This window comes from Staurois parvus, unplaced genomic scaffold, assembly GCF_062004578.1.
Source record: "Staurois parvus isolate SC_StPar_1 unplaced genomic scaffold, SC_StPar_1.0 ptg000218l, whole genome shotgun sequence".
In the NCBI taxonomy this organism is placed as follows: domain Eukaryota; kingdom Metazoa; phylum Chordata; class Amphibia; order Anura; family Ranidae; genus Staurois; species Staurois parvus.
The window spans coordinates 7,477,781-7,505,378 of NW_028318014.1; the positions used below are offsets into that span (position 1 = coordinate 7,477,781).

The following is a 27,598-nucleotide window of genomic DNA, read 5'->3' on the forward strand; positions in this document are numbered from 1 at the left end:
CGTTCCCTGGGATATCCACACACTATAGGACTGAACTGTTTCGCCGGCGATTAAGCCTATAACTGAGCGTTCAGTGGAAGTCGTAGGGGATTGTGGGAGTTGTAGTGTTCCTGCCAGCGAACACTGCACCGCAGTCATATGTCAGGAGCAGCCACAGAACTCCATATTCCATCAGGAAAAAAGAACCGAGCGGATCACATGATCATGACAAGCGGCGGCCAGGCCAGAGCGAGGCTTGGAACGCACGTTCGTCCACTGGCTGCTTGTCTTCCTTCCGGCCGGGTCCTCTCAAATGAGCTTCATAGAAAAGCTGTGCAGCTGATGGATGGGGCAGCTGTTTCCTGATGTTTTCTGGAGGAAATTATTGGCGCTTTTCTCTATCCTGGGCGCAGAATCTTGGCAGGACACCGGCAGCTTTATCATTGCCTTCTGCTAGTTGTGTACCAGTGACTTCCCCATCCTTTACCTGTGTCCAGCCTGCAAGCAGAGCTGGTGGTTTTATTTCATTTTTATTTGTTTTACATTCTTTTTATTAACCCTTTGGATTACCTGGCCTTGTGTCCTGGCGGTGGTGACGGCACGTGGAAGTGGCGCAGCGCCCCATTAAAAAGGGAGGCAAAGTGAGTGTGCAGCGCACGGCTGTCCGTGTTATACGCATGTGTTGCATGGCGGGAAGGTGCATGAGCAGAAAGGGTGGATTTACATTTTAAGGCACACCTGGAGATTTGGAAGTACACGGAATGCTGTGAAGGAGACGGACGATGACACGGGATGGTGTAGGAGGCTCTCTGGAACATTGGTGGAGGATTGGGTGTATTATACAAGTGTTGGGATTAATGCCCTCTCTGTTATTGAGGTGATGTTTGCCCGTTTCCATGACCGTGTTGTGAGAAAGGGCGGTAATAGAGCTATGGGCAAATAATCCATCGGGTCACACTTTGGAATATAACCGCTTAGATTCGCTCACACTTGTCCAATTTCCTGATGGAAGACGCATGAATATACATTACAAGTACACATCCCATTCATTCCTATTTGACTAGTTCACACCTTTGTGTTACAGCTTAAAGCGATTGTAAAGCTTATTTTTTAAATTAAAATAATGAATATGTTATACTTACCTACTTTGTGCAGTGGTGTTGCACAGAGCAGCCCTGATCCTCCTCTTCTGGGGTCCCCTGCCGGCGCTCTGGGCTCCTCTTCTCAAAGTGCCACCATAGGAAACCGCTCCCTATGGGGGCACATGTGTGGGCTCACTCCCTGTGTGCACATATTGACACACACACTGTGGCTCAGCCCCACCCCCTGCTCCTATCTCACAGGATTTGATTAACAGCAGCAGGAGCCAATGGCACCCTCTGCTGCCTATGTGAGCAGAGAAAAAAGAGAGCCATTACAGACGGGCACAGCACTGGATTGAGACTGAGCTCAGGTAAGTATACAGGGGGATACAAATTGGGAATTTTTTAATTTAATGCATGGAAAGCATTAAGGTGCAAAATGTCCAGCCATTAGAGACCTTTTAAATTAGAACTATAGGCAAAACATTTTTTGGGTAAGGGAGGAAACCCCTGTCAGTTTTTTTTTTTTTTTTGCCATCTGACTTTAGTCATTGGGGAGATTTTCCTTCACTTCCTGTCCCATAGCCACGACCGGAAGTGATGGGAAATACCTGCAAATTTAGGTAGTCCCTTTGGGGCCCTTGAGGTCACCAGAATTAGTGTTCTCAATGGAAGATTTCCACTCTTACTTTTCTGAGGACACCCCAAAATTTGGGATTTTCTTTTGCTTTCAATAATAACAGTAAACAGGACAAAATAGAGGCAGAATCTCCCTAACGAGGGCACAGACAGCAATAAAAACTGGACAGGTGTTGTAGGTTATCTCCACTGTAACAAACTGCAAGTAGGTAGGTATTATTACATGTCTTTTCTGCAATAAATATACCTACCTTCCTGCTCCATAGTGTTCTCTGGTATTTGCACTGAGCTGCAAACGTGCAGCTCAGCTTACACTGCGGGTACAGTCCCCACATATCGGGCTGACTGGCTCCTGCGCATGTGAAGGAGTAATGTTATCCCACACTGGCCAATGAAGAGGCTTGAAGACTGGCACTCGGGGGAAGAGACCAGCGCCTTTAAGAGAGGTAATTTTAACTCCGCTTTAAAGGGTTAGTTCACCTTTAATGAAAAACTGCCTATGCGGAAAGGTTCGTCTGTAGATAAACACAAAGGCCTCTTTCACATGGGGCGCAATGCGATTTGCTCAGCAGGGGATCTGTCCACTGATCCTCTGCTGAGCAGAGGGGGCGGATGACTGGTCCGTGCCTGCTCAGTTTATGCAGAGCGGACACGGACAAAGCCCAATCTGCTCTATGGGCGGTCGAGTGTAAACAAACGTGCTGTCCATTTACACCTGAGTGCCCTACAATTCCACCCTATGATGGAGTAGGATGTATCGCCTTGTGTTTTTTTTTTTTTTTTTTTAGCAGATCGATCTAGCTCAGCATTGGCGAGCTCACTCCTATGATGGTGGAGGTGAATAGTAGCAGCTAGGCTTCTCTTACCAACATCCTGGGAGTTTTCCAGTCAGGCTTCATGAGGTATGTAAGTGGCCTACACATATACACCTATAGAAGGGCATTATTCATCTTTAGTCAAAGCTGCACAATTTTTATCTACAGATGCCCCAGATGCATAGAAAGTTTTTTTGGTAACAGTGAATTATGCGTTTAAGTATTAAACAACACAGACACATACGTACACACGTGTTATTACAGTAGGTAATATACCATGTCCCTTCTGCAGTTGCAAACCCTTACTTGCCTGCTTGCATTCTTCCCTTGAATGCATACTGATCTGTGCATGCGAAATAACTAGCTCCCTTGTACAAGCGTGGGATGATATCATTCCGCCACTGACCAACCAAGACGCTGAAAATCCAGAATGCGGAAGTAGAGTAGCTGGGGAGAAGATGACAGTGGCTGTCAAAGGATGTAAGTGCCACATCACTGGAAGGTGGAGATGAGTATTTCTGAGAGTTTAGTTCCACTTTAAACTGGTTGTAAACCTCAGATATGAAATATAAAAAAGCATATCCTTCTATAGTGTGTACTTGTCTCAATCTAGAGCACTAAGGGCCCATTCACACTATACCTGCATGAAAACTGATGGAAACTGACATGCTGAATTGACTTAAAGAGACATCAGTTTTCATGTTTGCTGCAATGCGTTTTATACACGTTGCAGATTTGTGTGCAGAAAAAAATCTGCACGTGATACTAATGTTGTGGTGTGAACAGGGCACATAGAGAATAATTGTTTTTGTTGTGCCCTTACAGACCGCATGCAGAAAAGCTGACATCTCTGCACCACGGTATGAAGGAGGCCAAAGTGTAATTTCTGTCTGCTGTTTCGTTCCTCTGCTGTCTGCATGAGTCACTTCTGACAAGTGTTTCTGGCACCAAGAGAGAAAAGGTGACAGGGGAGGGACCTCCAGCAGATTGACAGCCTCAGTTCTATTCCTGTGTGAAGGGGGTGTGTCCCTTCCCTCCAATCAGCTCTCAGAGCTCTCCTCATTGAGCTCTGCAGAGTGTGATTTCCTTCAAACAGATGCATAGAAGAGAAGACTGCACGTAGACAGGTACAACCTATGTAGGAAGATTTGTTCCTTCTTTGGGTATCACGTGAGGCCAGGCACTTCAATGGCTATATGTAAGAGTTTACAACCACTTTAACTGTTTCCCAGAACTGTTACATTCAAGTCGTGCTGTGCTCAACTGAACTGAGAAGCCATCAAATGAATAGTGCGTGCACCCCCTACCTGGAAATGCAAAATCACGTATATATACACGTGCTTTTGCACAGAGTGGCCTCTCTGTAGCAGTATAACTGCTATAGGTCAGCCTGGAAGTGGTTAATATTCAAAGCAAATTCACGCCCCCCCCTCCTTCCCCAACATTTCTGGCTGTGTTCATTTTGGGTAAGGGCAGACGATTAATTTCCTTCCTGGAATCGATCTGATCTTAGCTCAGGCATGCAGGCAACAGGGTTTACTTAGCTGAGAACCCCCCTCCCCTATTGAAGACTTCAGGAATGTCTGGGATAATTTGCTTAGGCCTGGAAACCAGGAAGTAACTGAAATAAAAACAAACAAACAAGTAAATAGAACATATAATCTATTTACTAATGCTAGCAGCGTAAGGATTAGATATAGTCAATGTTGGTTTGAGAAAGTGAAGTTCTGCATTAACTCTGGTAGCGGATGGGAAGTTGTGCTTACTGTATGTAGCTGATACTACTACAGTATATTACAGCACACATAGCAAGCTATTTAACCGTTTCAATACCGTGCAATTTTACACCTTCCTGCCCAGGCCAGTTTTCAGGTTTCAGCGCTCTCACACTTTGAATGACAATTGCGCGGTCATACAACATTGTACCCAAACTAAAATTTGATCATTTTCTTCACACAACTAGAGCTTTCTTTTGGTGGTATTTAATCACCGCTGGGGTTTTTATTTTTTGCTAAATTAACAAAAAAAGACCAAAAATTTTGAAAAAAAACCACATTTTTCTTGGTTTCTGTTATAAAAGTTTACAAATAAATAATTGTTCTTCATAAATTTAGGCTGAGATGTATTCTACTACATGTCTTTGGTGAAAATAACCCAAATTAGGATGTATTTTTTAGTTTGTAGGAAAGTTATAGAGTTCACAAACTATGGTATAGATCTGAATATTGATCAATCCTGAAGTACTGACAGCTAATCTAATTTCTTGAGGTCCAAGAATGTCAGAACAGTACAGATATCCCCCAAATGACCCCTTTTTGCAGAGTAGACAGTCCGACGTACTTCATAAGAGGCATGGCGAATTTTTTGAAGTTGTATTTTTTTGTCATAATTTTTCGGAAAATGAAAAAATGTAAAAAATTATTTTCACTATTTATTTTTTTTACATACTGTCACCAGTGCAGTACAGCGTCATCATATAACTGGCATGGCGGTGAACAGCGACACTGACTGGTGACGGTATGAAAAATATATATATATATTTTTTTATTATATTTAATTTTTTATTACATTTTTTTTTATTTTTTTTAAGATTTTTTTTCATATTTTACTATGACCAAAATAGTACAATGTTACCATAGTAACACTGTACTACTTTGGGGAAGTGATCAGTATTTTTCTTTGTTTTTTTTTTACACAATTTGCTTATAGCAAAGAATTACTTTGCTATAAGCAAGCATTTACCTGAATGAAATCGATTCATTCAGCTTTTTTTTTTTTTTTTTGTGCTTAGCTGTGATTTGGTCACAGCTAATCACATGACATGTGCATGTGATTAGCTGTGACCATTCACAGCTAGGCACTAGTATACAATGGATGGCATCATGAATGAAGCCATCCATTGTATACAACTGTCATGTGACCTGCTGTGATTGGTCACAGCAGGTCACATGGTACCAGCAACGGGAGCCGGTACTCGGATCTGTCATCGGCCGTGTCCGAGGTGCACGGGCGGTGACAGATCGCACTGCTGCATTGCTCTGCAACCGCGCAAACCGCGCATGTGCGGGAGCACGCCAGATGGCGTGCACCCGGAAAGCTGCAGCGCTTTTCAAGCCGCCAAACGGCCATTGGCCGGGCGGCTAATGGTTAAAGTCATATTAAACCTGGAATTCTACTTTAAAGGAATAGTAAACACTTTTATCTTTGTACATTTCAGCAGAGCAAGTACACACTTACTCTAAAGATGAATTCTAGAGAAATAAAAATCCTCCATTGCCACTGCAATGCAAGGATTTTATGCTGATGTGGTCTAAGGTACAAAAAAAAAGCAGTTTTACTTACTTGAACCTCCTCTCCCACAGGCTTCCTGTGTGCTGTAATACTGGTCCTCACAAACTCCTCCCCATACTTTGGTGGTTACAGCTCTTCCAGGTTCTTTAAGCACAATGCAGAATCCGTTGCTCTGCATTGGACGTGAGAACATCGAGGGACAGTCCAACTCTGGAGAGCACGGAACAGAAGAGAGTGCTGGCTACCTGGGGAGTGGAGAATCGGGTAAGGAAAAACTGCTTTTTGTGGCCCTCTAGACCTAAACATACATTTAAAGTGTTACTAAACCCAGGACCCTGCATTTACTAAATCTGATCTCCCACAGTACACAGAACATGGAAATGCAGTTATTATAGTAAATATAAACTGCTAAATACCTTTTCTCATCAGCAGTTAGAGCAGTCTTGTGACTTCTATCAGTGTCCAGCAGAGCACTGGTTACAGTTTGTAGGAGGAGTTTTCATTCTCCTGTAGGAGGATGCAGAACACCTGGCCTCTGTCTGTACAGTGCTGATTCTCCCTGTGCTGATCTCATGCACTCTCCCAAGAAAAAAAAACACTCTCTAGCAATATACAGCAAACTGAGCATGTGCAGCTTGCCCCATAGCCTCTGTTCTATCAGGAGATATTTAGTGGACACTGGAAGAAGGGGAGGATCAGAGAAGTCAGGATCAAACATTCTTTTTACACAATGCAGAGGATTAACACCTTAGGTCCCACGGTGAATATTACAAGCAGGCTTTACTGCACATACAGACTGATTGTACTGTTGTGGGTTTAGTAACACTTTAGTCTTTGCAGTGTAGGGGCAGCCCCACTACTAGGGAGAACTATTGGTTTCACAGGAGATCTGTTTTAAAGGCTTCCTCTTTTTTACAGCTGGCCTTATTACCTTGTTTGGCTGCTTCAATAACACTGTTCAACAAATTTTTATTTTTTGCCAGTTTTGGAAACAAAAGGATCCATTTCCTAATGAATTTCACATTCTGAGTTCAAATATAACAATGAAATTTGTCAATTGGCTCTAGTTTTTCTGTAAACGGAAAGTTTTCTACTATAGGCGTAATGACTACATAATGCACAATAATTATATAGATAGATGTCTTTCCACAAATATAAAGCAAGTGATATTGACTACATAACAAAGCCTAAATGGCATAATACCGTATTTGCCGGCGTATAAGACGACTTTTTGACCCTTGAAAATCTTCTCAAAAGTCGGGGGTCGTCTTATACGCCGGTACACATGTTAGGGGGGCTGCGGCATTAAGTACAGGGGTTTGCAGGGGCTGACGTCTCTTACCTGGATCCAGTCCCACGACGATCCGGTCCAGGAAGCGCGGCGTCTCCTTCAGTTCGGCCACTGGATGTTCGTGCGGCTGCGCGGCTCCGCCTCCTCACCGGTGATTGGCTGCCAGAACTGTAGCTCAGGAAAGGCACACAGGCGGCCAATCACCGGCGAGGGGGCGGAGCCGAGCGGCCCCGCGAAAATTGAGTGCCGGAGCAGCAGGTAAGTGCTCTGTGTAGAGGTGCTGCTGCAACCACATATGCTGGCTGCAGCAGCACCATACGAGAACAGGGTCAGCAAGTCTCAGTGGGAGGAATAGTGCCCCATCATTGGTGTCACTGATACCAATGATGGGGCACTATTCCTCCCACTGATACCAACGATGGGGCACTATTCCTCCCACTGACACCAACGATGGGGCACTATTCCTCCCCCCCACTGACACCAACGATGGGGCACTATTCCCCCCCCCACTGACACCAACGATGGGGCACTATTCCTCCCCCCCACTGACACCAACGATGGGGCACTATTCCCCCCCCCACTGACACCAACGATGGGGCACTATTCCTCCCCCCACTGACACCAATGATGGGGCACTATTCCACCCCTCACTGACACCAATGATGGGACACCATTCCTCCCACTGACACCAATGATGGGGCACTATTCCTGCCACTGATACCAATGATGGGGCACTATTCCTGCCACTGATACCAATGATGGGGCACTATTCCTGCCACTGATACCAATGATGGGGCACCTATTCCCCCCACTGATACCAATGATGGGGCACTATTCCTCCCACTGATACCAATGATGGGGCACCTATTCCCCCCACTGATACCAATGATGGGGCACTATTCCTCCCACTGATACCAATGATGGGGCACTATTCCTCCCACTGATACCAATGATGGGGCACTATTCCTCCCACTGACATCAATGATGGGGCACTATTCCTCCCACTGACATCAATGATGGGGCACTATTCCTCCCACTGGTGTGCATTGGAAGAGGGGTAGTCTTATACGGCGAGTATAGCCCAAACACTACATTTTAGCAGGAAAAGTAGGGGGGTCGTCTTATACGCCCAGTCGTCTTATACGCCGGCAAATACGGTATATTGCATAGGATTACCAAGAAAAATTATAGCCATAAGCTAAGTTGAATCATTTTAATACTTAGGATTCTCACTAGTTTTGTCTTCAGTTTGTGTCGGTTTTGCTTCTCTTGGCTTTTCTCTTGTATTCGAGGAAAGGGCTATCTCTTACAACTGCACGTGACTACACGCTTCAGGTTCTTCCTCACTTGACTCAACCACGAAGGATTCTGGTGCTTTAGGAATTGGTAGCCCCTCTCCATGAAGAACTGGACGTATTGCCGATGGAATATTTGGATAGTGCACAGATAACTTTTTCTTCTTATTTAGCCCTTTTACAATTGGAGGCACCATACAAAAGTAACAATTACTAACATGATCTGTTGGCTCTCTCCAAATCATTGGCACAGCGAAAGGCATAGATGCCTTTTTTCCATTCAACCATTGCTCCAGTGCCGTCCCACAAGAATTGCAGCATATATGTGGTGCCCAGCTCTTGTCCTGGTCTCCTATCTTGCAGCCAAAATACAAGTTGTAGGCTTTCTTAATCATTCCTGTTATCCTCCTTTTTTGTGAGATAAAAGTTATTTCACCGCAGATATAGCAGAAATTATCTGCTTTATTCACACAAGTTCGAGGCATTACTGAGTAGCCTATATAAGCATAAAACGAAATGTAAAGACGCTGTCGAACTACAATCAGCTACAGATACTGCAGCTTTTATGCAGTGAAGTGATGCAATTAAAGGCTAATATTGCATCATCTCAGTATACATGCAATTTTCTATTGGTCACCAGTATCAATTGCGCAATATGCAGCTGAAGTTGCATCATAATTTTGAATGGCTTACGTCATTAGATGGGTGAATATATCATGGAAACTAGAGCCAATCAACATTTTTTAGGGTCATTTTAGTTTTCAGCACCCCAAAATTATGTAAGATTAGCTAATTTTATGCCCAAAACTTTTTACCTGTTGAACAATGTAATCGCTGCCCCCACATTCCTGTTTGTGGGGGTCCCCTTTACTTAGCAGGGTCTACAGGAGCCACCTGTGCAATGTGATAAGTGATATCCCATGATAAGTCTTCTGACACGCACAGGCAACATCCCATGTCATCAGTAAGTGGGCACAAATGTGCTGCACATGGAATGATTAGACTAGTCAGCTGACTCTTGATGTTGTGAGAGCACGTGCCCCAACTAGAACTTCGAATAATTGTCACAGAGGCAGTAGGTGGATATGGCTCCAAAACAACAATAAGTTGTTCCAGACCTTTTCTGATAATTATTTACTGCAACATGCATCTTTAACCTACCTAGACGTGTTTCTGATTAAATACGCTAGGTTTTAGTACTACTTTAAACAGACTGACCCATTCAGGGAAATGTGACAGTCTCCTAAATGCCCTGACCCACTTACACTCACCTTCATTTAGCTTTGCTACAGTTCCGTTCCTCCACTGGAGCTGGGAGTCAAACTCTGTAGGCTCTGTGTCGCTGCTTACTCAGGGTTGATAACATGATCCTCCTCTTCATGTGACAGCGTGGTGATTGGCAGCACACTGCATCCTGGGAGAAGGTCATATGCTGCCTGTATCTGGATAAGTGAGGGCTCCAACACAGCAATGGAGGGGGGGAAGACACAATGATGGTGGATATTAATCGGTCAGCAGGTGGGCTTTCAGGGGACTTTGTCACTTTTTAAGAACTAGTTTGCTTTAGTGGCTTCCTTCTGAGCATTACACATTTTTGATACTGGCTGCTGAACACAGCTACTGGTAGTGGTAGTGGTGGGGGGTTTCAAAGAAAAAAACCTGGTGCTCACAAATGTGGGGTACATGTGATTAATGCCATCAGATATTGATGGTGAATGGCCCAACACTGTCAATTGTGGGTGAGGAAACTTTGTACTGTGTAAGTGTTGACTGCAGAAATTTACCTGTTTTTTTATATCTTTTGGAGGCTTTACTAAGTGAATGAAAAAGGTGAAAATAGAACTTCAAATAATTGTACATAACAATGATTGAAATCACATGTAATAAAGAACATCAGAGGTTTGTATTATTGTGAATGAAGAGATTCTTTCTGGCAGTTCTATTAGTTGCCTGCGCACACAGTGTGAACAGATGGAGCTGTCAGTGGCGGTGGTCAGATTTTTACTGACAAATCAATGGCTGGTGCTTCTGCCATTGGCATGTGACCACTCCTCTGAGTGGTTACATGTGGGTAGAGCATCTGACCTACCCTGGGGTCGGTATGTCTGTGGAGTTTTGGCTGCTCACAAACTGGCAGCAGATATTTGTCCAATTTGTATGTTACCATACCATAGAGTGTTGCTGCGTCCACAGCCGCCTCTGAACGCAGCAAACTATCTGCTGCTAACATGCTGCTAAAGTTCTGTTTGCATTTGCTTTGCATTCTCTTTGATCTGCAGTTGCCATGATACTCTACGGGTGATCAGTTATGACACCAGCTATTTGATGCCATTTGACAGTGTAGTTGAGAGCACAAGGAACTATGAATGTTATCATTCATTCATTCATATCATTCGCTGCAGCAAATCGCACATGTTAAGACACTGACATTCACATTCATTAGATGTGATTTCAGGTGCGATTGTCAATTGTCAAATCACATCGGTATGACCAGGCATTTACACTATGAAGATGAAAGGTAGCAGCTGACTGATTGCCATGCACAACTGCTCCAGATTCCAGCTGCTCTAGTCTTAGTAAATTCCCCTTTTTGTGTTTACTTTGAGAATTCCATCACCTCTACTCCAAGTACAAAGGGAAGGGTTAGAACCTCTGCCAGATGTTTTTCCTTGTCTGCTCCTCCCCATTGACTGCAATTGGACTTGGATTTCTTTTTCTCTGATATTTTGTCTATCATTTGTAAACCTTTTTTTCCATACTGAATTGATTAGTAAAAAGCCTTGTTTTTTTTTTTTTTTTAAATATCTGAAATTTTGTTTGAATGAATATTTTGTAGTAAAATTAAGTGACAAGTTAGTGGAAAAACCGCAGTGCCAAAAGCAAAATATACTAATCTTAAGGACTCATGGTAATTCATACAGATATTTTGGAATGCCTATTGTCAACCTATTCGACCTCCTGAGAAAAGAAAAAGTTGAAGGCTTAATATGTCAAACAATGTGAGGTGCATAGTGTAGTGACCATGGCAATGGGTCATAATTCATGTGGTACTATTATTTCATGAAAGTAAGTTCTAACCGGTTGCTATGGTTTTCTACACTTGGTCAGCTTGCAGTGAGTGTTAACCCCTTGTGGACCCTGGGCATTCTCTGTATGGTAAAAAAATCAACAAAGTAAATAGGGTGAACATAGCACTCCCTGTCCTGCTGCTCTGACCGGCAATTCCAGGCTGACAAAATGACAGCAGGGACTTGCAAATATTGCACCAACTGCGGTAAAAAAAAGCTTTAGAAGTTTCATTCAGAAGTACTATGTAACATGTTACTTTGCATTAAGTTTTTTCCATTCATCTGTAGATTAAAGGGATGGCCTTTGATTTGAATATGATATCGGTAAGAGTAACCCTAAAGTTAGCCATTATAGTCCTTAGTGGTTTTATTTTACTGCCTGAAATCCTAATGCTGACTTAATTTCTTCTGCTTTTTGCATGATGATGAATAAGCAGCTTGTTTTTAGGTGATTGATAAAATGCTTTTTAAAACATATCATTGACTTTCAGTTCCTTATTATTGTTTGCGCAGTCTTCATCCACTCCAAATGCATTTAGGAAGCTGTATGCTTTTTATCTCCTTGATTTCTGCTTTTATTCATTGAGGGACACAGTCAGTCTTCTACGGCTGGGTTTAGCTGTGGCCTCAAGAGGTTAGATACTAGTAAAAAATAAACAGAAGGCACAGCCCCATCCGCATGGAATTAAAAAAAAAAAGCTCAAATTACCTTGGTATCTTCAGGAAGTAGGACATCTTTACTGGGGAAAGACTCTATGGAGAGGATTCTTCTATCAATAGCTGCTGGCAGTGTTATACAGGTCTCCCAGAACCTGGATATTAACCACAAAAGCTAGCCTTCTGCTTAGTGTCATACTGGTCTCTTAGATCTGGATATTCATTGAAACAAGCATCCTGCTTCTCTGCACTATACCAGACCCCTAGTTCCAGATAGTCACCTGCAGCATCCATTCCCAGACTCTGTGCTCATACCAGTTTCCAGCTTTAGATACAAACCACATGGCCAATCTTCTCTGTATGTGTCATACTAGACCCCCTCACCTAGATTAATGTCTTACTGGACAGGGGCACTGTCAGGTAGGCTGTATGGAGCCTTGTGATTTCTAACAGCAGCCCTGCATGTAGTATAGCCACTAAATAGGACCTTGTCTTCTGTTTGCCTAGTAGCAATCATCCAAAGGCATCAGCTATACCCAGCCATAGAAGACTGACTATATACTCTAAAACTCCACCTCTGCAACATCGCCAAAATCCGCACGTTCCTAACCCCAGAAACCACTAAACAGCTCATCCACTCCCTCATCATATCACGACTCGACTACTGCAACTCCCTCCTCACTGGCCTGCCTCGCCGCTGGCTATCCCCGCTTCAGTCCATCCTGAACACAGCTGCCAGACTCATTCACCTTTCCAACCACTCCGTTTCCACCACCCCCCTCTGCCAATCCCTCCACTGGCTTCCGATTGCGCAACGGATCAAATTCAAAATCCTAACGCTGACGTACAAAGCCGTCCACCATACTGCCCCGAACTACATCACTGACCTAATATCAAAGTACCGCCCAGCACGCACACTGCGCTCCTCACAAGACCTCCTTCTCTCTAGTTCCCTGGTCTCCTCCTCCCATGCCCGCCTCCAGGACTTCTCCAGGGTGTCACCCATCCTCTGGAACTCCCTTCCCCAACCCATCAGATTATCACCTACTCTCCTCTCCTTTAGGCGCACCCTGAAAACCCATCTCTTCAGGGAAGCCTACCCCACCCCCTGCTAACTTGCCGACCTCCTCCACTCTTCCTACCACTTCACCCCCCACAGCTATCTCCTCCTGTGCCACCATCCCCTCCCTCCTAGATTGTAAGCTCGAAAGAGCAGGGCCCTCAATCCCCTCATGTTTTGCATTGTATTGGTATTGTACTGTCACATGTTCTGTCCCCCTTTCTAATGTACAGCGCTGAGCGAACTATTGGCGCTTTATAAATACTGTATAATAATAATAATAATAATAAACCAAGTGTCCAATCATTAGCATTTGGGTTGCCATGCCTAGATACAGTATGTTTGTCTGTCTGATTTTCACACCAAGATTAGATTTCCTCCTTTATGCTTGTTTCAGGTCAGTGACTTTAAACTGGTATTAATCTTTCTTTTTTTTTAAATTGCTGACTACTGGGGTTTTTATTACAGAAGCGCCCCAATCTGTTTCTGTTATAAATACTTTCCCCTCCTATACTCTGTCCAAAACTAAAACAATACATCTGATTTTACATACACTTTGTTCGTTTTTCCTTGTGGTCCTCTATTTGTCAGTACAAGTTTTGTTTACGTGACCACTGCTCATTAAAATGACTTGCTATACTGGATGTGCTGTTTGGGTATATTCGTTCTGATTCGTGGAGTATCCTGAATTTCTTTGAAATTGTTGCTAGTTGTTTTTGTTGTATTCTCCTTCTCACAGCAGGATATTAATTTTTGTTACTCTTCTTCTACTTGAAATATTCTATTAGATTACCTGAGTAATATAGTTTGCCAAGCTTGAGTTCCCGATTTGTGTTGCCCTATGCACTTCTACAAGTGCTGTACAAGTCTCTGTGCTGTTGGGGCAAAGCTCATCTTTATGATTAGTGTAAGAAAGAGGTGACCTAGGTCAGGCATCACGTACAATTGACATGATTTACCTGAAAAGGTTATGTTGGTAGGACCCACTATGACCCTTTCTAGCCACAGGATATTATGTTCTCTCACTTGCTCTGGGTGATTTTATGTTAGCTTGATTCCATATTCATTATAATTTAAATCATTCCTGTTGTTGGTATACAGGCTTTCTTTTTAAATATGCTTTTTGTTTCCTTTTTTTTATTATAAAAAATTACAGAAGAAAAACAGTCTTGTTCATTTGTTTGCATTACAGACAAAAGAAATGTAGGCTTAAAACAGAACTAAACCCATCAATTTGACGGTTTCTCAAATTGGTTATGCTCAAGGCATGCCATGACTAATAAGTGTCACAGCTGCTTGTGGTCTCAACCAAACTGTGATACCATCAAATGTCTGGTGTCATAACTGATCACATGTGCAGCACCATGGCAACTTCAGATCAAGAGGCTAAGATGGCAGCTTTCTTAGCTGTGAAGGATAGGGGGGTTTGGTTCCACTTTAAAGGTGACCTTCAAGCTTAATTTAACTTTAAATAGATTGTTTGGACCAAGTTGGTCCAGACAAGCTATTTACTTCACTAACTGTTGCTGTAGCTGGTGCTGTATAAACCTGCATGTAGCCTCAGATACATACAGTATACAGCACTGTGTTGTGGCAGTGGGACGACACATTCCTTTTCCACCTGCGGAAAACAGTCAGACTGAGCACTGCTCAGCCATTTAGAGGCAGCTTTGTATTCTATGAATATAAAGCATCTTCTTCTAACTGACTGGGATGGAGCGGTGGTTTGAGGAAGTCACAAACTCTGACTATTTTGTTCCAAGAGGACGGGAAGGTCTCATCCTGTTAGCGGAACAGACCACCTGTAGCTGAGGCTACATACAGTTTAGGCCTCATGCACACAGCAGCTTGAAAAAAAGCTGCTTCTACAGGTGTTGGTCCAAACAAACTATATAAATGCAACCTGGACATTAGCTCTAAATTGTATCTAAATCCAAAACTTTTTATTTATTTTTTTTATAGATTTGGGGAAAAGCTAATCTTTGAATTGCCATTTGTGCCCCAATGGGGTCATTTCTCCATTTTCTGATTAGGATTGTTCACCAGAAAAGATTGTTTGATATGCCATATTTTAACAACCGTATCAAATTATCTACTTTCCTACAACTGGATTTTGAGTGCAGACCATCCAAAATAATTTCGATTTAAATTGATCAGTTTTGCTTGAAATTGATCAGTGCCTTTTCACGGATTACTAGATCCGATCATACTGTTTGATTCTGTGAAGAGTTGTTCAATCAGATTGTTACATGTATGGCCACCATTAGACAGTTGTCACTGGCACAGGCTATTAGAAAAGTTCCTCTCTCTTTCTCTTAGGTGGCGGGTTGGCTATAGAGACATCAGCTGTAAAGGGAGGTGATTTCAAATAACTGAAAAGGTTTTCAAATTCTGGATAGAATTTTATTCTTGATATGTAAACTTCTAGTATAGAAGAGCTGTATTAATCAATCTCTTCCAAACAGAAATACAATTTTCAGTACACCACAGTGGGAGTTGTAGAGCAACAACCTACCAAACTATTTAAGGTATTTTAATAGTTTCAGCATGTTAAAGAACACAGAAATTGCACATATTTGGTAGTGCAAATGCATCCAAACCTAAAAACAGTAATTTCCAATGGATTGGCCAGTTGGACAGTTACACATGTATCAACACTGATCGACTTTTCAGTTCTGAGATCTGCCACTACATAGGAGACTCATTATACTATAAATCAGACATTCGTTTTTTTCTTGCCACATAATGTGTTTGCTACATTTGTAGTTGACTCCAACTTTCAAGTCTCCGAAACTTTCAAGTCTCCGAAATCCATTTTAATAAAAAGGAAAGCTATATCAAGTTTTTTTTTTTTTTTTTATATATAATGGGTATGCAGACAGCCTACCTGTAAATATTATGCAGCATAGGAAAGTTCTGCATCCTAGCTTTATATCAGAAGAATGCACCTATTTGAAGGGATTCGTGAGATAATCATATGCCCTGATTTAGTGCCTGAGGCTTTTTATGCACCAACTCTATTTGCAGAGGATGCAGAGTAAATGCCAGCTTTCTTGAATTATGTTTATTTCTGGAGGTACAAAAGGCATAAAGATCCATTCTTAAGTACTGTGCAGTTTACAAAATATAAGGACCCCTACAAAGTCCTCTGAATCTTCTGAAAGTGGAATATTTTCACACATGCTGTGCTTTATTTTTGTAATTGGGTTTTTAGGTTCATAGTGGGAGGTATGTTTTGAGCTGGCACCTATTTTTTATAAAGCAGTCCTGCTGTGACAGTAATTTGGAAACATGTAATCCCTAAGCTTTGAGTTCTGTGTAGGATTGCTTGCAGAGTTTAGCTGATTGTCCTGATTGTGTGAATGATCAACTTGCTTAATGATATAGTACTCTAGACTGGAAGGGATTTCTGCGTTGCAAGCACCTGCTACTCGTGCTGCATAATTGTGTCCCAGCTTCACAAAGCATTTATTACAGGGACTGGTTAAGCCAATGGGAGAGCAAAATGTCACACAGTTCATACAAGGTTGGTTTCCTACTTTTTACAATTTATTTTCCTTAAAGTGCCAACAACTACTTTTATGTGGAGCTTGATTTAATGTAAAGCCTGACTATGTTTATGCTAATTATACAAAGGTTTGTCTTTCCTGCTTGGGAGAATGTAAAAAGTTTGCCTTCATTAGAAGGACTAGTTTTTTTCCATTTATAAGAAATTGGATGAACAGGTTCCATAGACTACAAATGCTGTAAGTTACAGTATTTATTTATTACAGGTACCTATATAGCGCCGTCAATTTATGCAGAATCTACATATATATTCACATCAGTCCCTAACCCTCAAGGGGCGTACAATTTAAGGTCCCTAACTTACATGCATGCATATACATACTAGGTGTATGGGAGGAAACCGGAGTACCCGGAGGAAACCCACTCAGGCACAGAGAAAACATGTACTGTGCAAAAGTCTTAGGCAGGTTTTAAAAAATGCTGTAAAATGCTGTAAATGAAGAATGGTTTCATAAATAGAAGTGTTAATAGCTTATTTCTATCAATTACGAAGTGGAAAGTAACTGAACAGAAGAGAAATCCAAATCAGATCAATATTTGGTGTGAACACCCCTTGCCTTCAAAACAGCATCAATTCTTCAAAGTATACTTGCACACAGTTTTTAAATTTTTTTAATTACAGGTATTTATATAGCGCTGTCAGTTTACTCAGAGCTTTACGTGTGTATGTGTATGTATATGTGTGTGTATATTACATTCACATCAGTTCCTAACCCTCAAGGGGCGTACAATCTAAGGTCCCTAACTCACATTCATACATACACATACTAGGGCCAATTTAGACAGGATCCAATTAACCTACCAGCATGTCTTTGGAGTGTGGGAGGAAACCAGAGTACTTGGAAGAAACCCACAAAGGCACGGGAGAATATGCAAACTCCAGGCAAGTGGTCTCATGGTTGGGATTCAAACTAACGACCCTAGTGCTGCTAGGCGGAAGTGCTAACCATTTAGCCACTGTGCAGTTTTTGATGAACCTGGCAGGTATGGCATGATGGTTAAGTATCTGCTGGTATTTCTCAGATCTGAGGAAACCATTGACCCTGACCATATCACCAACTCCATTTGCAGAAATGCAGCCCCAAACTTGCAAGGAACCTCCACCATGCTTCACTGTTGCCTGCAGACATTCATTATTGTACCTCAATATACGCAATGCTATACCCACAGCTGATCCAGAGGGAGGCAGAGGAACAAAATCCTTCCTGATCCCCCAGGAGGCAATCAGATCTTCCCTGGATCAACTACCTTTTGGTTTTATTATTATTCGTTTGTATTTTGTACATTTAGGAATGTATCCCGCTTTTTTTAAAACAATCTACTGAGCTGGCCAGAACCAGTTCTTGAGGGAGCCTATTCCACATTTTCACAGCTCTTACTGTGAAGAAGCCTTTCTGTATGTGAAGGTTAAATCTCTTTTCTCCAGACGTAAAGAGTGCCCCCTTGTCCTCTGTAATGACCTTAAAGTGGAAAAACTCTAAACCTAGTTCCCTCTGTGGACCACTTATGTATTAAGGAAAATAAATTGAGTTTACCTAATCTTTCCTCATAGCTGAGCTCTTTCATGTCTCATAGTAGTATGGTTGCCCTTTTCTGCACTTTCTCCAATTCTCTGATATCCTTTTGTGAATTGGTGCCCAAAACCTCTGTACCTCTTTTATTATAAGAAGCTGGTAGGTTGGAGACATCCTGCAAGGATGTTCTTCCACTATGTAACTTGGGGTCCTCTTCAAACACTGGCTTGGAACATTTAATTACAAACATCTATACCATTTATAAATATCTTACATGTTTTCCTATCCATTTACAAACTGAATTTTGTAAGCCTGTAGACTTTATCTTACTCATTAGCCGTGCGTGGGGAACGGTGTCATGCACTTTTGCAAAATCCAAGTATACTATATCCACAACCACTCCTTGTCTGAGTTTTCACTTACTCCTCATAAAAAAGGAAATCCAATTTGTTTGACAACTTTGGTCTTTTGTGAATTCATGTGGTCTATTGCTTAACCACTTGAGCTTTGGAAGGTTTTACCCCCTTCACAACCAGGCCATTTTTTGCTATTTAGCACCTGCTCTAAAACATGTCCAACAAAAAAACAAAACAAAAACAAATTTCTTTATATGTATAGGCCAAAATGTATTTTGCCACGTAATAAATCCTGATAAGTGTATATTGATTGGTTTGTGTGAACGTTATAGCATCTACAAACTTTGGTGTATATGTACTGTAATTTTTTTTTTATATACTAGTAATGGTGGTAATAAGCGAGTTATAGTACTGTGGTAGTGAGGTAGTAAATCTGACACTGGGTGGGAACTGACTAACTGACACTGACATCACCAGTGACATTAATACAGTGATCAGTGATAATACTATACTCTGTCGCTGTACTGACACTGGCTGGGAAGGAGTTAACATCTTGGAGTAATCAAGGAGTTAAGTATGTGACTAACAATTGGTAAGGTGTGTATTATGTTCTATTATTTTACTAAAAATCTATTTATTCCTTCTCCCTGCTGTGCAAACAGATTGTTCCCTCTGTTTAGACCCCTGTATTGTTAACTCAGAGCTCTGGGCTGTGATTGGGCACAGCCGATCAGGAGGTCGTGGCCATGAATCATTGGCCGGGACCTGCTGACAAACTCCCACTCTGTACAATCATAGCGGGAGTCAGTGGGCGGGGGCACGCGTGTCTATATGTTTTTGAACCATTTCAATTATGAGCCAATGGAGTTCATTTGGGGCTTTGTCAATCATGGACTTGAGCTCCCCCATATGGGCAACACAGTGGCTAAATGGTTAGCACTTTCGCCTGGCAGTACTAGGGTCGTTGGTTCAAATCCCAACCACGGCACCACCTTCTTGGAGTTTGCATGTTCTCCCTGTGCCTGCGTGGGTTTCCTCTGGGTACTCTGGTTTCCTCCCACACTCCAAAGACATGCTGGTAGGTTCATTGGATCCTGTCTAAATTGGCTCTAGTATGTGTATTTAGAAATGTGAGTTAGGGAACTTAGATTGTAAGCCCCTTGAGGGTTAGGGACTGATGTGAATGTACAATATATATGTAAAGCGCTGCGTAAATTGATGGCGCTATATAAGTACCTGAAATAAATAAATAATTATGGACTTGTGCTCCCCCATTATTCTTTGTATTCACAGAGCTGAAGAAGGTATTTCATACATTTTTGCCTTTTCTGTGTCCCCAGGCACCCACTATAAATGATCTAACCGCTAAAACCAATGGCCACTATTCCATACTCTTACTCTTGGACATCTTTGCTGCCTTTGACACAGTTGACCACCCCCTCCTCCTCAATAAACTCTATTTACTTGGTCTCCGTGACTGTACTCGCCGTTAGTTTGAATCTTACCTATCTCACCGCACCTTCAGTGTCACGTACAACTCTAGTTCCTCCTCTCCTACTCCTCTTACTGTCGGGGTCTCCCAAAGTTCTGTCCTTGGACCTCTCCTATTCTCAATCTACACTTCTTCCTTGGGTCAGCTGATAGCTTCCCATGGTTTCCAATACCATTTCTATGCTGAGGACACACAAATCTATCTCTCTACTCTTCAGCTCACCCCATCAATTTCCTCACGTATCACCGATTTACTAACAGACATATCAATCTATCCAAAACTGAGCTCATAATGTTTCCCCCACATGCCTCTTCCCCTGATTTCTCGGTCAGGATCAATAGCACCATTATCAACCCATCCCCACATGCCCAGGTTCTAGGGGTAACCCTGGATTCTGAACTATCCTTTCAGGCCCACATCCAAACCCTGCCCAAAGCATGCCGCCTCAACCACCGCAACATCTCCAGACTACACCCCTTTTTAACCAATGATACCACAAAGCTCTTAATTCACTCCATAGTTATCTCTCGCCTCGACTACTGCAACTCCCTCCTCATTGGCTTACCATTACATAGGCTATCCCCCCTCCAGTCCATCATGAATACTGCTGCCAGGCTTGTCCACCTTACCAACCGTTCAGTGTCTGCTGCCTTTCTCTGCTAATCCCTCCACTGGCTTCTACTTGCTCAATGAATACGCTTCAAAATACTAACAACAACTTGCAAAGCCATCCAAAACTTTGGCCCCAGCTACATCACCAACCTGGTCTCAAAATACCAACCAAACCGCTCTCTTCAATCCTCCCAAGACCTTCTGCTCTCTAGTTCCTGTGTCACCTCCTTCCATGCTCACCTCCAGGACTTCTCCCGAGCTTCTCCCACCCTTTGGATCTCCCTACCCCAATCTGTCCGGCTATCTCCTAATCTATCCACCTTTAGAAGATCCCTGAAAACCTTTCTCTTTACATAAGCCTATCCTGCTTCTAACTAGTAAACTGCATTTTATTTCCTCCATCAGCTCATCCCTCCCACAGCTATTACCTTTTGTATTACTCAACCCTTCCTCCTAGATTGTAAGCTCTAATGAGCAGGGCCCTCTGTTTCCTCTTGTACCATTTTGTATTGTAACTGTAATGTCTACCTTCATTTTGTGAAGCGCTGCGCAAACTGTTGGCGCTATATAAATCCTGTGTAATTATAATAATAATAATAATCTTGTAAACGGCCTACATGCTCAGATCTGACCTTTATACTATTATGTTTGAAGTATTGTGAGGGTTTGTCCTGCTCTCTTTTGCAACTTGTCATTCCATTGACTTTTTGCATCCTCGATTTTCTTTTTTACATATTCTGTTTATATTTTTTAGGTAACGTTTAAATGATGATAGCGTTCCTTCATTTTTATATTTTTTAAATGATCTTTTCCTATTGATAGTGCTTTTAACTTTGGATATGAGCCACATAGCTGGCGACAACTTTTCTAATATCTGGACAGTTCAAATATACAGAAATATTTATTTTTGAGGTGCAAATGGTATAGCAAAATACACTGTAGCGTCATTTAGATTATGGCCATAAATTGAGGTGAACTTCTTTTTGTTTTTTTAAAACCACTATTCCAGTTGTCACTTGTATAGTGTGACCATTTTTTTTGTCATGTATCGTGGGGCACTTATAGCTGTTGGAAGCTTTGCAGTCACTTATCTGGGCACAAAAAAAGTAATATTTTAACTGTCGTCAGTTAATTGATTTGTGTGTTTGTGCGACCTATTTTGTTACAATATAAAGATAGTTTATGAAAATTGTCAACGCTGTTTTTCTTCCTGTGTTCATTTATAAATAAATCCCACTGTTAGCCGCTCTAGTGCTATATGTACACTGGAACAGCCACGGACGTTAACTCTACTGGCAGCAGGAAAATGCTAAATGCGGCAAAAACGTGTGTAAACATGGTATCGCATTTAGCTCTTGGGCCTTTATTCATTTCATTGGCCAGAGTACTTGCAATTGAAATAAATAAATGCCCAAGTACTAAATCATGGCCACCCATGGCTCAAATTGCAGTTGATTTAACTGGTATTGCCTGAAATTTGTGCCGTGTCTGGCTCTCTTTAGTCTAGCGCAGGGGTCTCCAAAATTTTAAAGCAAAGGGCCAGTATTCTGTTTTTTAGGCTTTAGGTGGCTGGACTGTGGACAGTGCGAGTAGAAAATGCCCCAGCATCAGTGCCCCTTGGTTTTATTGTGAAGAATAGTGCTCCATTGTTGGTATCAATTGGAAGAATGGTGCACCATTGTTATAAATTGGAAGAATAGTGCCTAACTGATGGTGTCAGCAGGGGACATGGTGCCTCATCATTGGAGTCAGTTGGTGGAATAGTGCCCTAAGGGCCAGATAAAGGCAATCAAAGGGCCTAGCGCATCCTAATATGCAAATTCAGATGTATCCAAAAATGTGAAGAGTTTATCTGTTTTCTACTTCCTGTTGTGTCTACACATCTACTGTGATGACAGATTCTGTGGCTAATAGGGGATACCATCTCTCTACATCCTCAGGTACTGCGATTTTCAGTGTGGCTACTGGGAATATTTTGACCTAATGTACAATCTTGATTTACAGTAGTATTTTTACATCGGATACACTAAATATTTTATTACAAGTAACTCTTTTTATCTATAATTAGGATTGCTTGAACATCAAACTATAGTTATAATGAGCAATGTCCGATTGAAGTGGGCATGTTTATTTAAAGACTTTAAAATACTTCCTTCTGATCAGACTTGATAATCAGGATTTCTTTACTTGCTTGGTGTTGCAAACTGCAATTCTTAAGTATTTTGTTTATTAGAACCTTGTAGAAGTTTACTTCATGCACCGCACAACATTATTTATAGTCTCTGAATAATTTCTTCCTGGCGGGAGAAAAATCTTTCCTATTTGTGCATTTTAGACAGCCTGCCAAATGTCTGAGGCGTCACACTTGAACTACTTTATGTAAACAGCTGACACGTTGCAGGTCATTTCATCCAGCTTAAATAATACTTCACTTGCAGTCAGGATCTTTTCTTATACAGTAAATCACTTATCCCTGAGGACTCACCCTTACGCACAGCATCTTCTATCCTTTTGTCCTGCTCACCCTCTTTCTCTGCATCACTGCCCCCTTCAGGGAGGCATCATTGACAGGCAGAGTAAGATACAATAGAGACAGACAGCATGCTGAAAGTAGCAAGCTGGTTGAGATGCAACAAGAAATACACTGACAGTGACACATTGACGTAGTTACAGACTCGGTGACAGCCAGGCGAACTGATAAAGTGACAGACTGTTTACTATATGGTGACAGACCTGCTCAGTCAGTGTAAAAATTACTGATGATGACCATATGTATTTTTGGGGTCTTGTGGGACTTGACAGATTTTCTGCTGCTCTGACACCGTGAAGTGGCTACTAGTTATTTGTGGCATCTTCAATACATGCTATATTCTGCACAGTATGAATGAAAGCGAAGCAAATGTTCCTTCATACTTGAATATATTTCAATTTACAGCTCCCCTAAATCAGCAATCATTTGCTTGTTAAAAAAGAGGTCTTCTATATAGTAAGTTGTAGTACAGTATGGTATCATAATGTGTGTATTCAAAAATTCATTTAATGGCCAGTCTTGCTTTCTTGAGCCCAGTGAGCAAAGTCAGGGAAGACCTTGGGATGGCCACATTTCACGTGATGCTGCAGGCCTTTTTTTCTTCAAATGCATAAGAAAAAAAAAAACATTTTGGAAACCTTTTTTATGAATTGAGCCATTTAGACTCTAGACTCTTTCAGATCTGCAGTGAGTTCTAGATAATTTCTCCCTCTTCAACTTTTATTATGCAATATATACCAATTTTTCTGACTAGTGAATCACAAAAACCTGCATGTATATATTCAGGTGCAATACAATTTTGACAGATTCACCGATTTTACTAACAAGTGAATTTCATTATTTTTAGTTGTTTTATTATTATTATTCATATTTTCTTGTATTAAATCGGTCTGGAATAAGTACAGCATCATGTAACATTGAGATCCAAACTATGTCTTCTCTATCTCTGGAACAATGTGTTTAAGGTTAAATACTGAATTGAGGAATCAATGTGTCTCCTGTATAAAGTATATGACAGTTTCAATGAAATTATAAATCACTTGTATCTTAAGTATTGTGTTGTTATTATCAATGTTCCTATTACTGAAAGGAAAGTTCAAATACAGATGAGTTGTTAGTTTATTGTAGATTTCAATGGTAGGCAACTTTTGTGGGATGGAGATGGTTTCAACAGCCAACAGAGAATGGAATGAGAAATGGACAGTTCTCTGTGCATCCTGTAATAGTATTTAACCAAAGAGGAGGAGGTGGGAGGTTATTAGTTATTTTAAGAAGAGAAGGGTTTGATGCAGTGGGGGTACTGTACAGGATTGCACTGAGTTGTACCTCATTCTGCCCCATTCAATGTGCTAATTGTGATATTTATAAATCCCAGTGAATTCATACTTCCTTCTAGTGTATTGTATATAATAGATATGAGCTGTCCTACCTGCTTTATTTCCTTCATTTGGTTGGGTTGGAGGAGGCATGTTTCCATTTGGAGGTAAGCAAACAGCTGGCTGCTCTAAGAACTGATGTATTTTTATATAAGTATCTTATATTTTTCAGAAATGAAATCCTTCTGTGATAGGCTATTTGCACAGGTGTGTTTGAAGTTAGTGAGGTCTGAGAAATTTTGATCTTTGGTTACAGAATGGATGAATTGAGAATGTTCTTGTATTTGGCATGTATTTGCCAGGGTTGAATCATCTGTTAAAAGGATGGTAGAGTGGCCCACAAAACTAAATGTTGCAGATGGACTGTGAGGTAACTGGAAAAGTTAGATGCCCACAGGCTACCTTGCACCTTCAAAGAGTACATCAGATTTTCATCATCTATAAAGATTGCAGTGCAGGTCTGCTTGGAGTTTTACGAGACAGACACTAGCAAAGTTTAAAAGAAGTAGAGGAATTTACGTAGATTGAGATTTTTGTTGGGGTTGTGTGTCCGAAAATTGAGATGACATTGTTTTCCTCTTGTTTAGGAGGCAAGAGATTTCTTTAAGAAGTTGAGGGTAGTTCTGTTTTGTAGAGGGGTTGGGTTGGTGCTGATCGGTAGCACTTCGGTTTTAGTTGTGTTTATTTTATAACTTAAACTGGGGCCATGCTCTGCCAGGATTTTATGAAGGTTTGGTAGGGTTATTGGGGATTGCTAAGGGTCATAAGGATAACATCTGCATATAGAGATATGGTTAAGGGCCTATTCTGGACAATAACACCCTTATTTTCCATTTTATTCATTTTTGTTTATTGTTTATTATTCATTAACCACTTCCTGTCTGGAGACTTTTACCCCCTTCCTGTCCAGGGCAATTTTCAGCTTTCAGCGCTATCACACTTTGACAATTGTGCGGTCATGCAACACTGTGCCCATATGAATTTTTTACCATTTTTTTGAGAAAGATAAAGCTTTATTTTGGTGGTATTTATTCACCACTGGGATTTTTATATTTTTTGCTATGTAAATGAAAAAGTCCAAAAATTTTGAAAAGAAGTGTTTTTCCTATTAACATTTTGCAAATAAATAATATTTTGTCATAAATCCTGGCCAAAATTTATTCCGTTATCTTTTTAGTAAAAAAATAAATAAGCCAAATTAGTTTATAACCAAAAATTTATAATTTTTAAACTTTTTTTTTTTTTTACATTTTTATATTATTATTTTTTTTTTTTTACATACTGTCACCCTAGCAGTACAGTACCATGGTGACACTGTACTACTTGTGGGGGGTGATGAAGAATTTTTTTTTTTTACACTTATTGCTTTTACACCCATATAGGATGTAAAAGCAATCATTTCTCTTTCTCTCTGTCTGCACTCTTGCAGCCATTGAGAACTACTGAGTGAGCTGTGATTGGTCACAGCTTGTCACATGGTACAAGGCTGTTGTGAATAGCCTTGTACCATGTGACCTCTGTGATCATTCACAGATTCCACATGTTGTAAGCAATGATGTCACAAGTGACATCTTGCTTACTACTCTGCATGTGATCGCTGATTGGCCAATCAGCGATCACATGATCGGGACCTCGTATAGAGGTCCCGTCCAACGATCGGTGTTTCACAGTTGGCACCGGATCGCAGACACAGTTGGCACCGGATCGCGGTGCTGCGCGCTCCCAGGGAGCGAGCACAAGCAGGGGGGCAGGGAGGCCGTTTATAAATGGCCACCCGACCCTGCAGTGCCACCGTCCGGCCGATTATATTCAACGGCTGGACGGGAGGTGGTTAAAGAAGCTGTCCTGTGCTTTTTTTTAATGTTACATTTCTGTGAGATTGAATGTGGGAATTGGACTCTTGCTGTGGAAGAAGTATTAGGGCTCAAAGAAAAGGACCTGTAGCAGCTATGTTTTGGGGTGGAAAATATAAATGGCCAGCTCAGGTGATCAAAATACAAATGTATTGATTATATTTTGGAGTACGTTGTCCTGGCACCAGAAAAGTCCATCTCTTTCATAATGTGAACTGTCCAATTAATCAGAATGTGGTGCCCATGAGCAACTCCCACACACCATCTGCATCTGGGCGTAACATTAGGACTTCAATACCCATTTTATTACGGATGTCCACTATATAAATGTCTCTCCTAGTATTGTCCCTGGCTTGGCGATACATGATAAAGCCTACTTGGTCTTTGCTGATAAACGAGGGTAGAAGGGAGCCCAACCTGAAGGCTACGGTTTTTAAAAATTGTTTGAGATCTGAAATGCATAAGGACATGGGTCCTGAGGATCCTTACTAGATGTAGGAAACACTTTGTGTGTCAATGTGTCAGGGATGGGGTCACCTTTAAGGAAGTTGTTAATAAAAAGGAGCTTAGGTATGGAGCTAAAATGTGAAAATTTTGAACTAAATGTACCATTGGCCAACTGGGCATTTGAACTTTGTAATGTTGTAACTGTTTGAGTCCTCTACTTCTATTTATGAAGAGATCTCTTATTGACAAGTTTGAGATGTTGCTATTCGTTAGGTATTCTTGGATGTGGGTCGCAGTCTTCTTTGAAATCAGGCACCCAGTCGTCGAGGTTTTTATATTTCCAATCTGAGTCAAAAGTAAGTGTTTTGGTGTGGTCCCTTAGGGCATATTGTTTGGCAACATGTTGGACTGCATTTAAGTAGTGAAGTGTAGTTGTAATGTTTGCTGTAACCTAAGTTGTTTTTTTTTTTTTTTGTAGGTTCAGCTTTGAATTGGTAGTTGTTTAAGATACTAGAGGCATTTCCCAAGTAATCAGGGTTGCAGCTCCAGGATGGTGGTGGATTGCTTTTCAGTTCTTAAGTCATTTCTGGTGTGTGCATGGTGGAGTTTGGATAGGAATGTGTATTATTTGTTTATGGCCTAATGTGTCTGCCAAACATCGAAGAGGCCATTAT

At 41.4% G+C, this 27,598-nt stretch overlaps 1 protein-coding gene across 1 annotated transcript in view; it reads left to right on the forward strand.

The window, feature by feature from the left end:
* Positions 1-247: 247 nt before the first annotated feature.
* The window catches only part of ARB2A (ARB2 cotranscriptional regulator A), a 662,616-nt gene continuing 635,265 nt past the window's right edge, over positions 248-27,598 (forward strand). The window contains exon 1 of the mRNA XM_089679165.1: positions 248-620. The gene's annotated coding sequence lies outside the window, so the exon portion shown is untranslated. The remainder of the gene's footprint in view (positions 621-27,598) is intronic.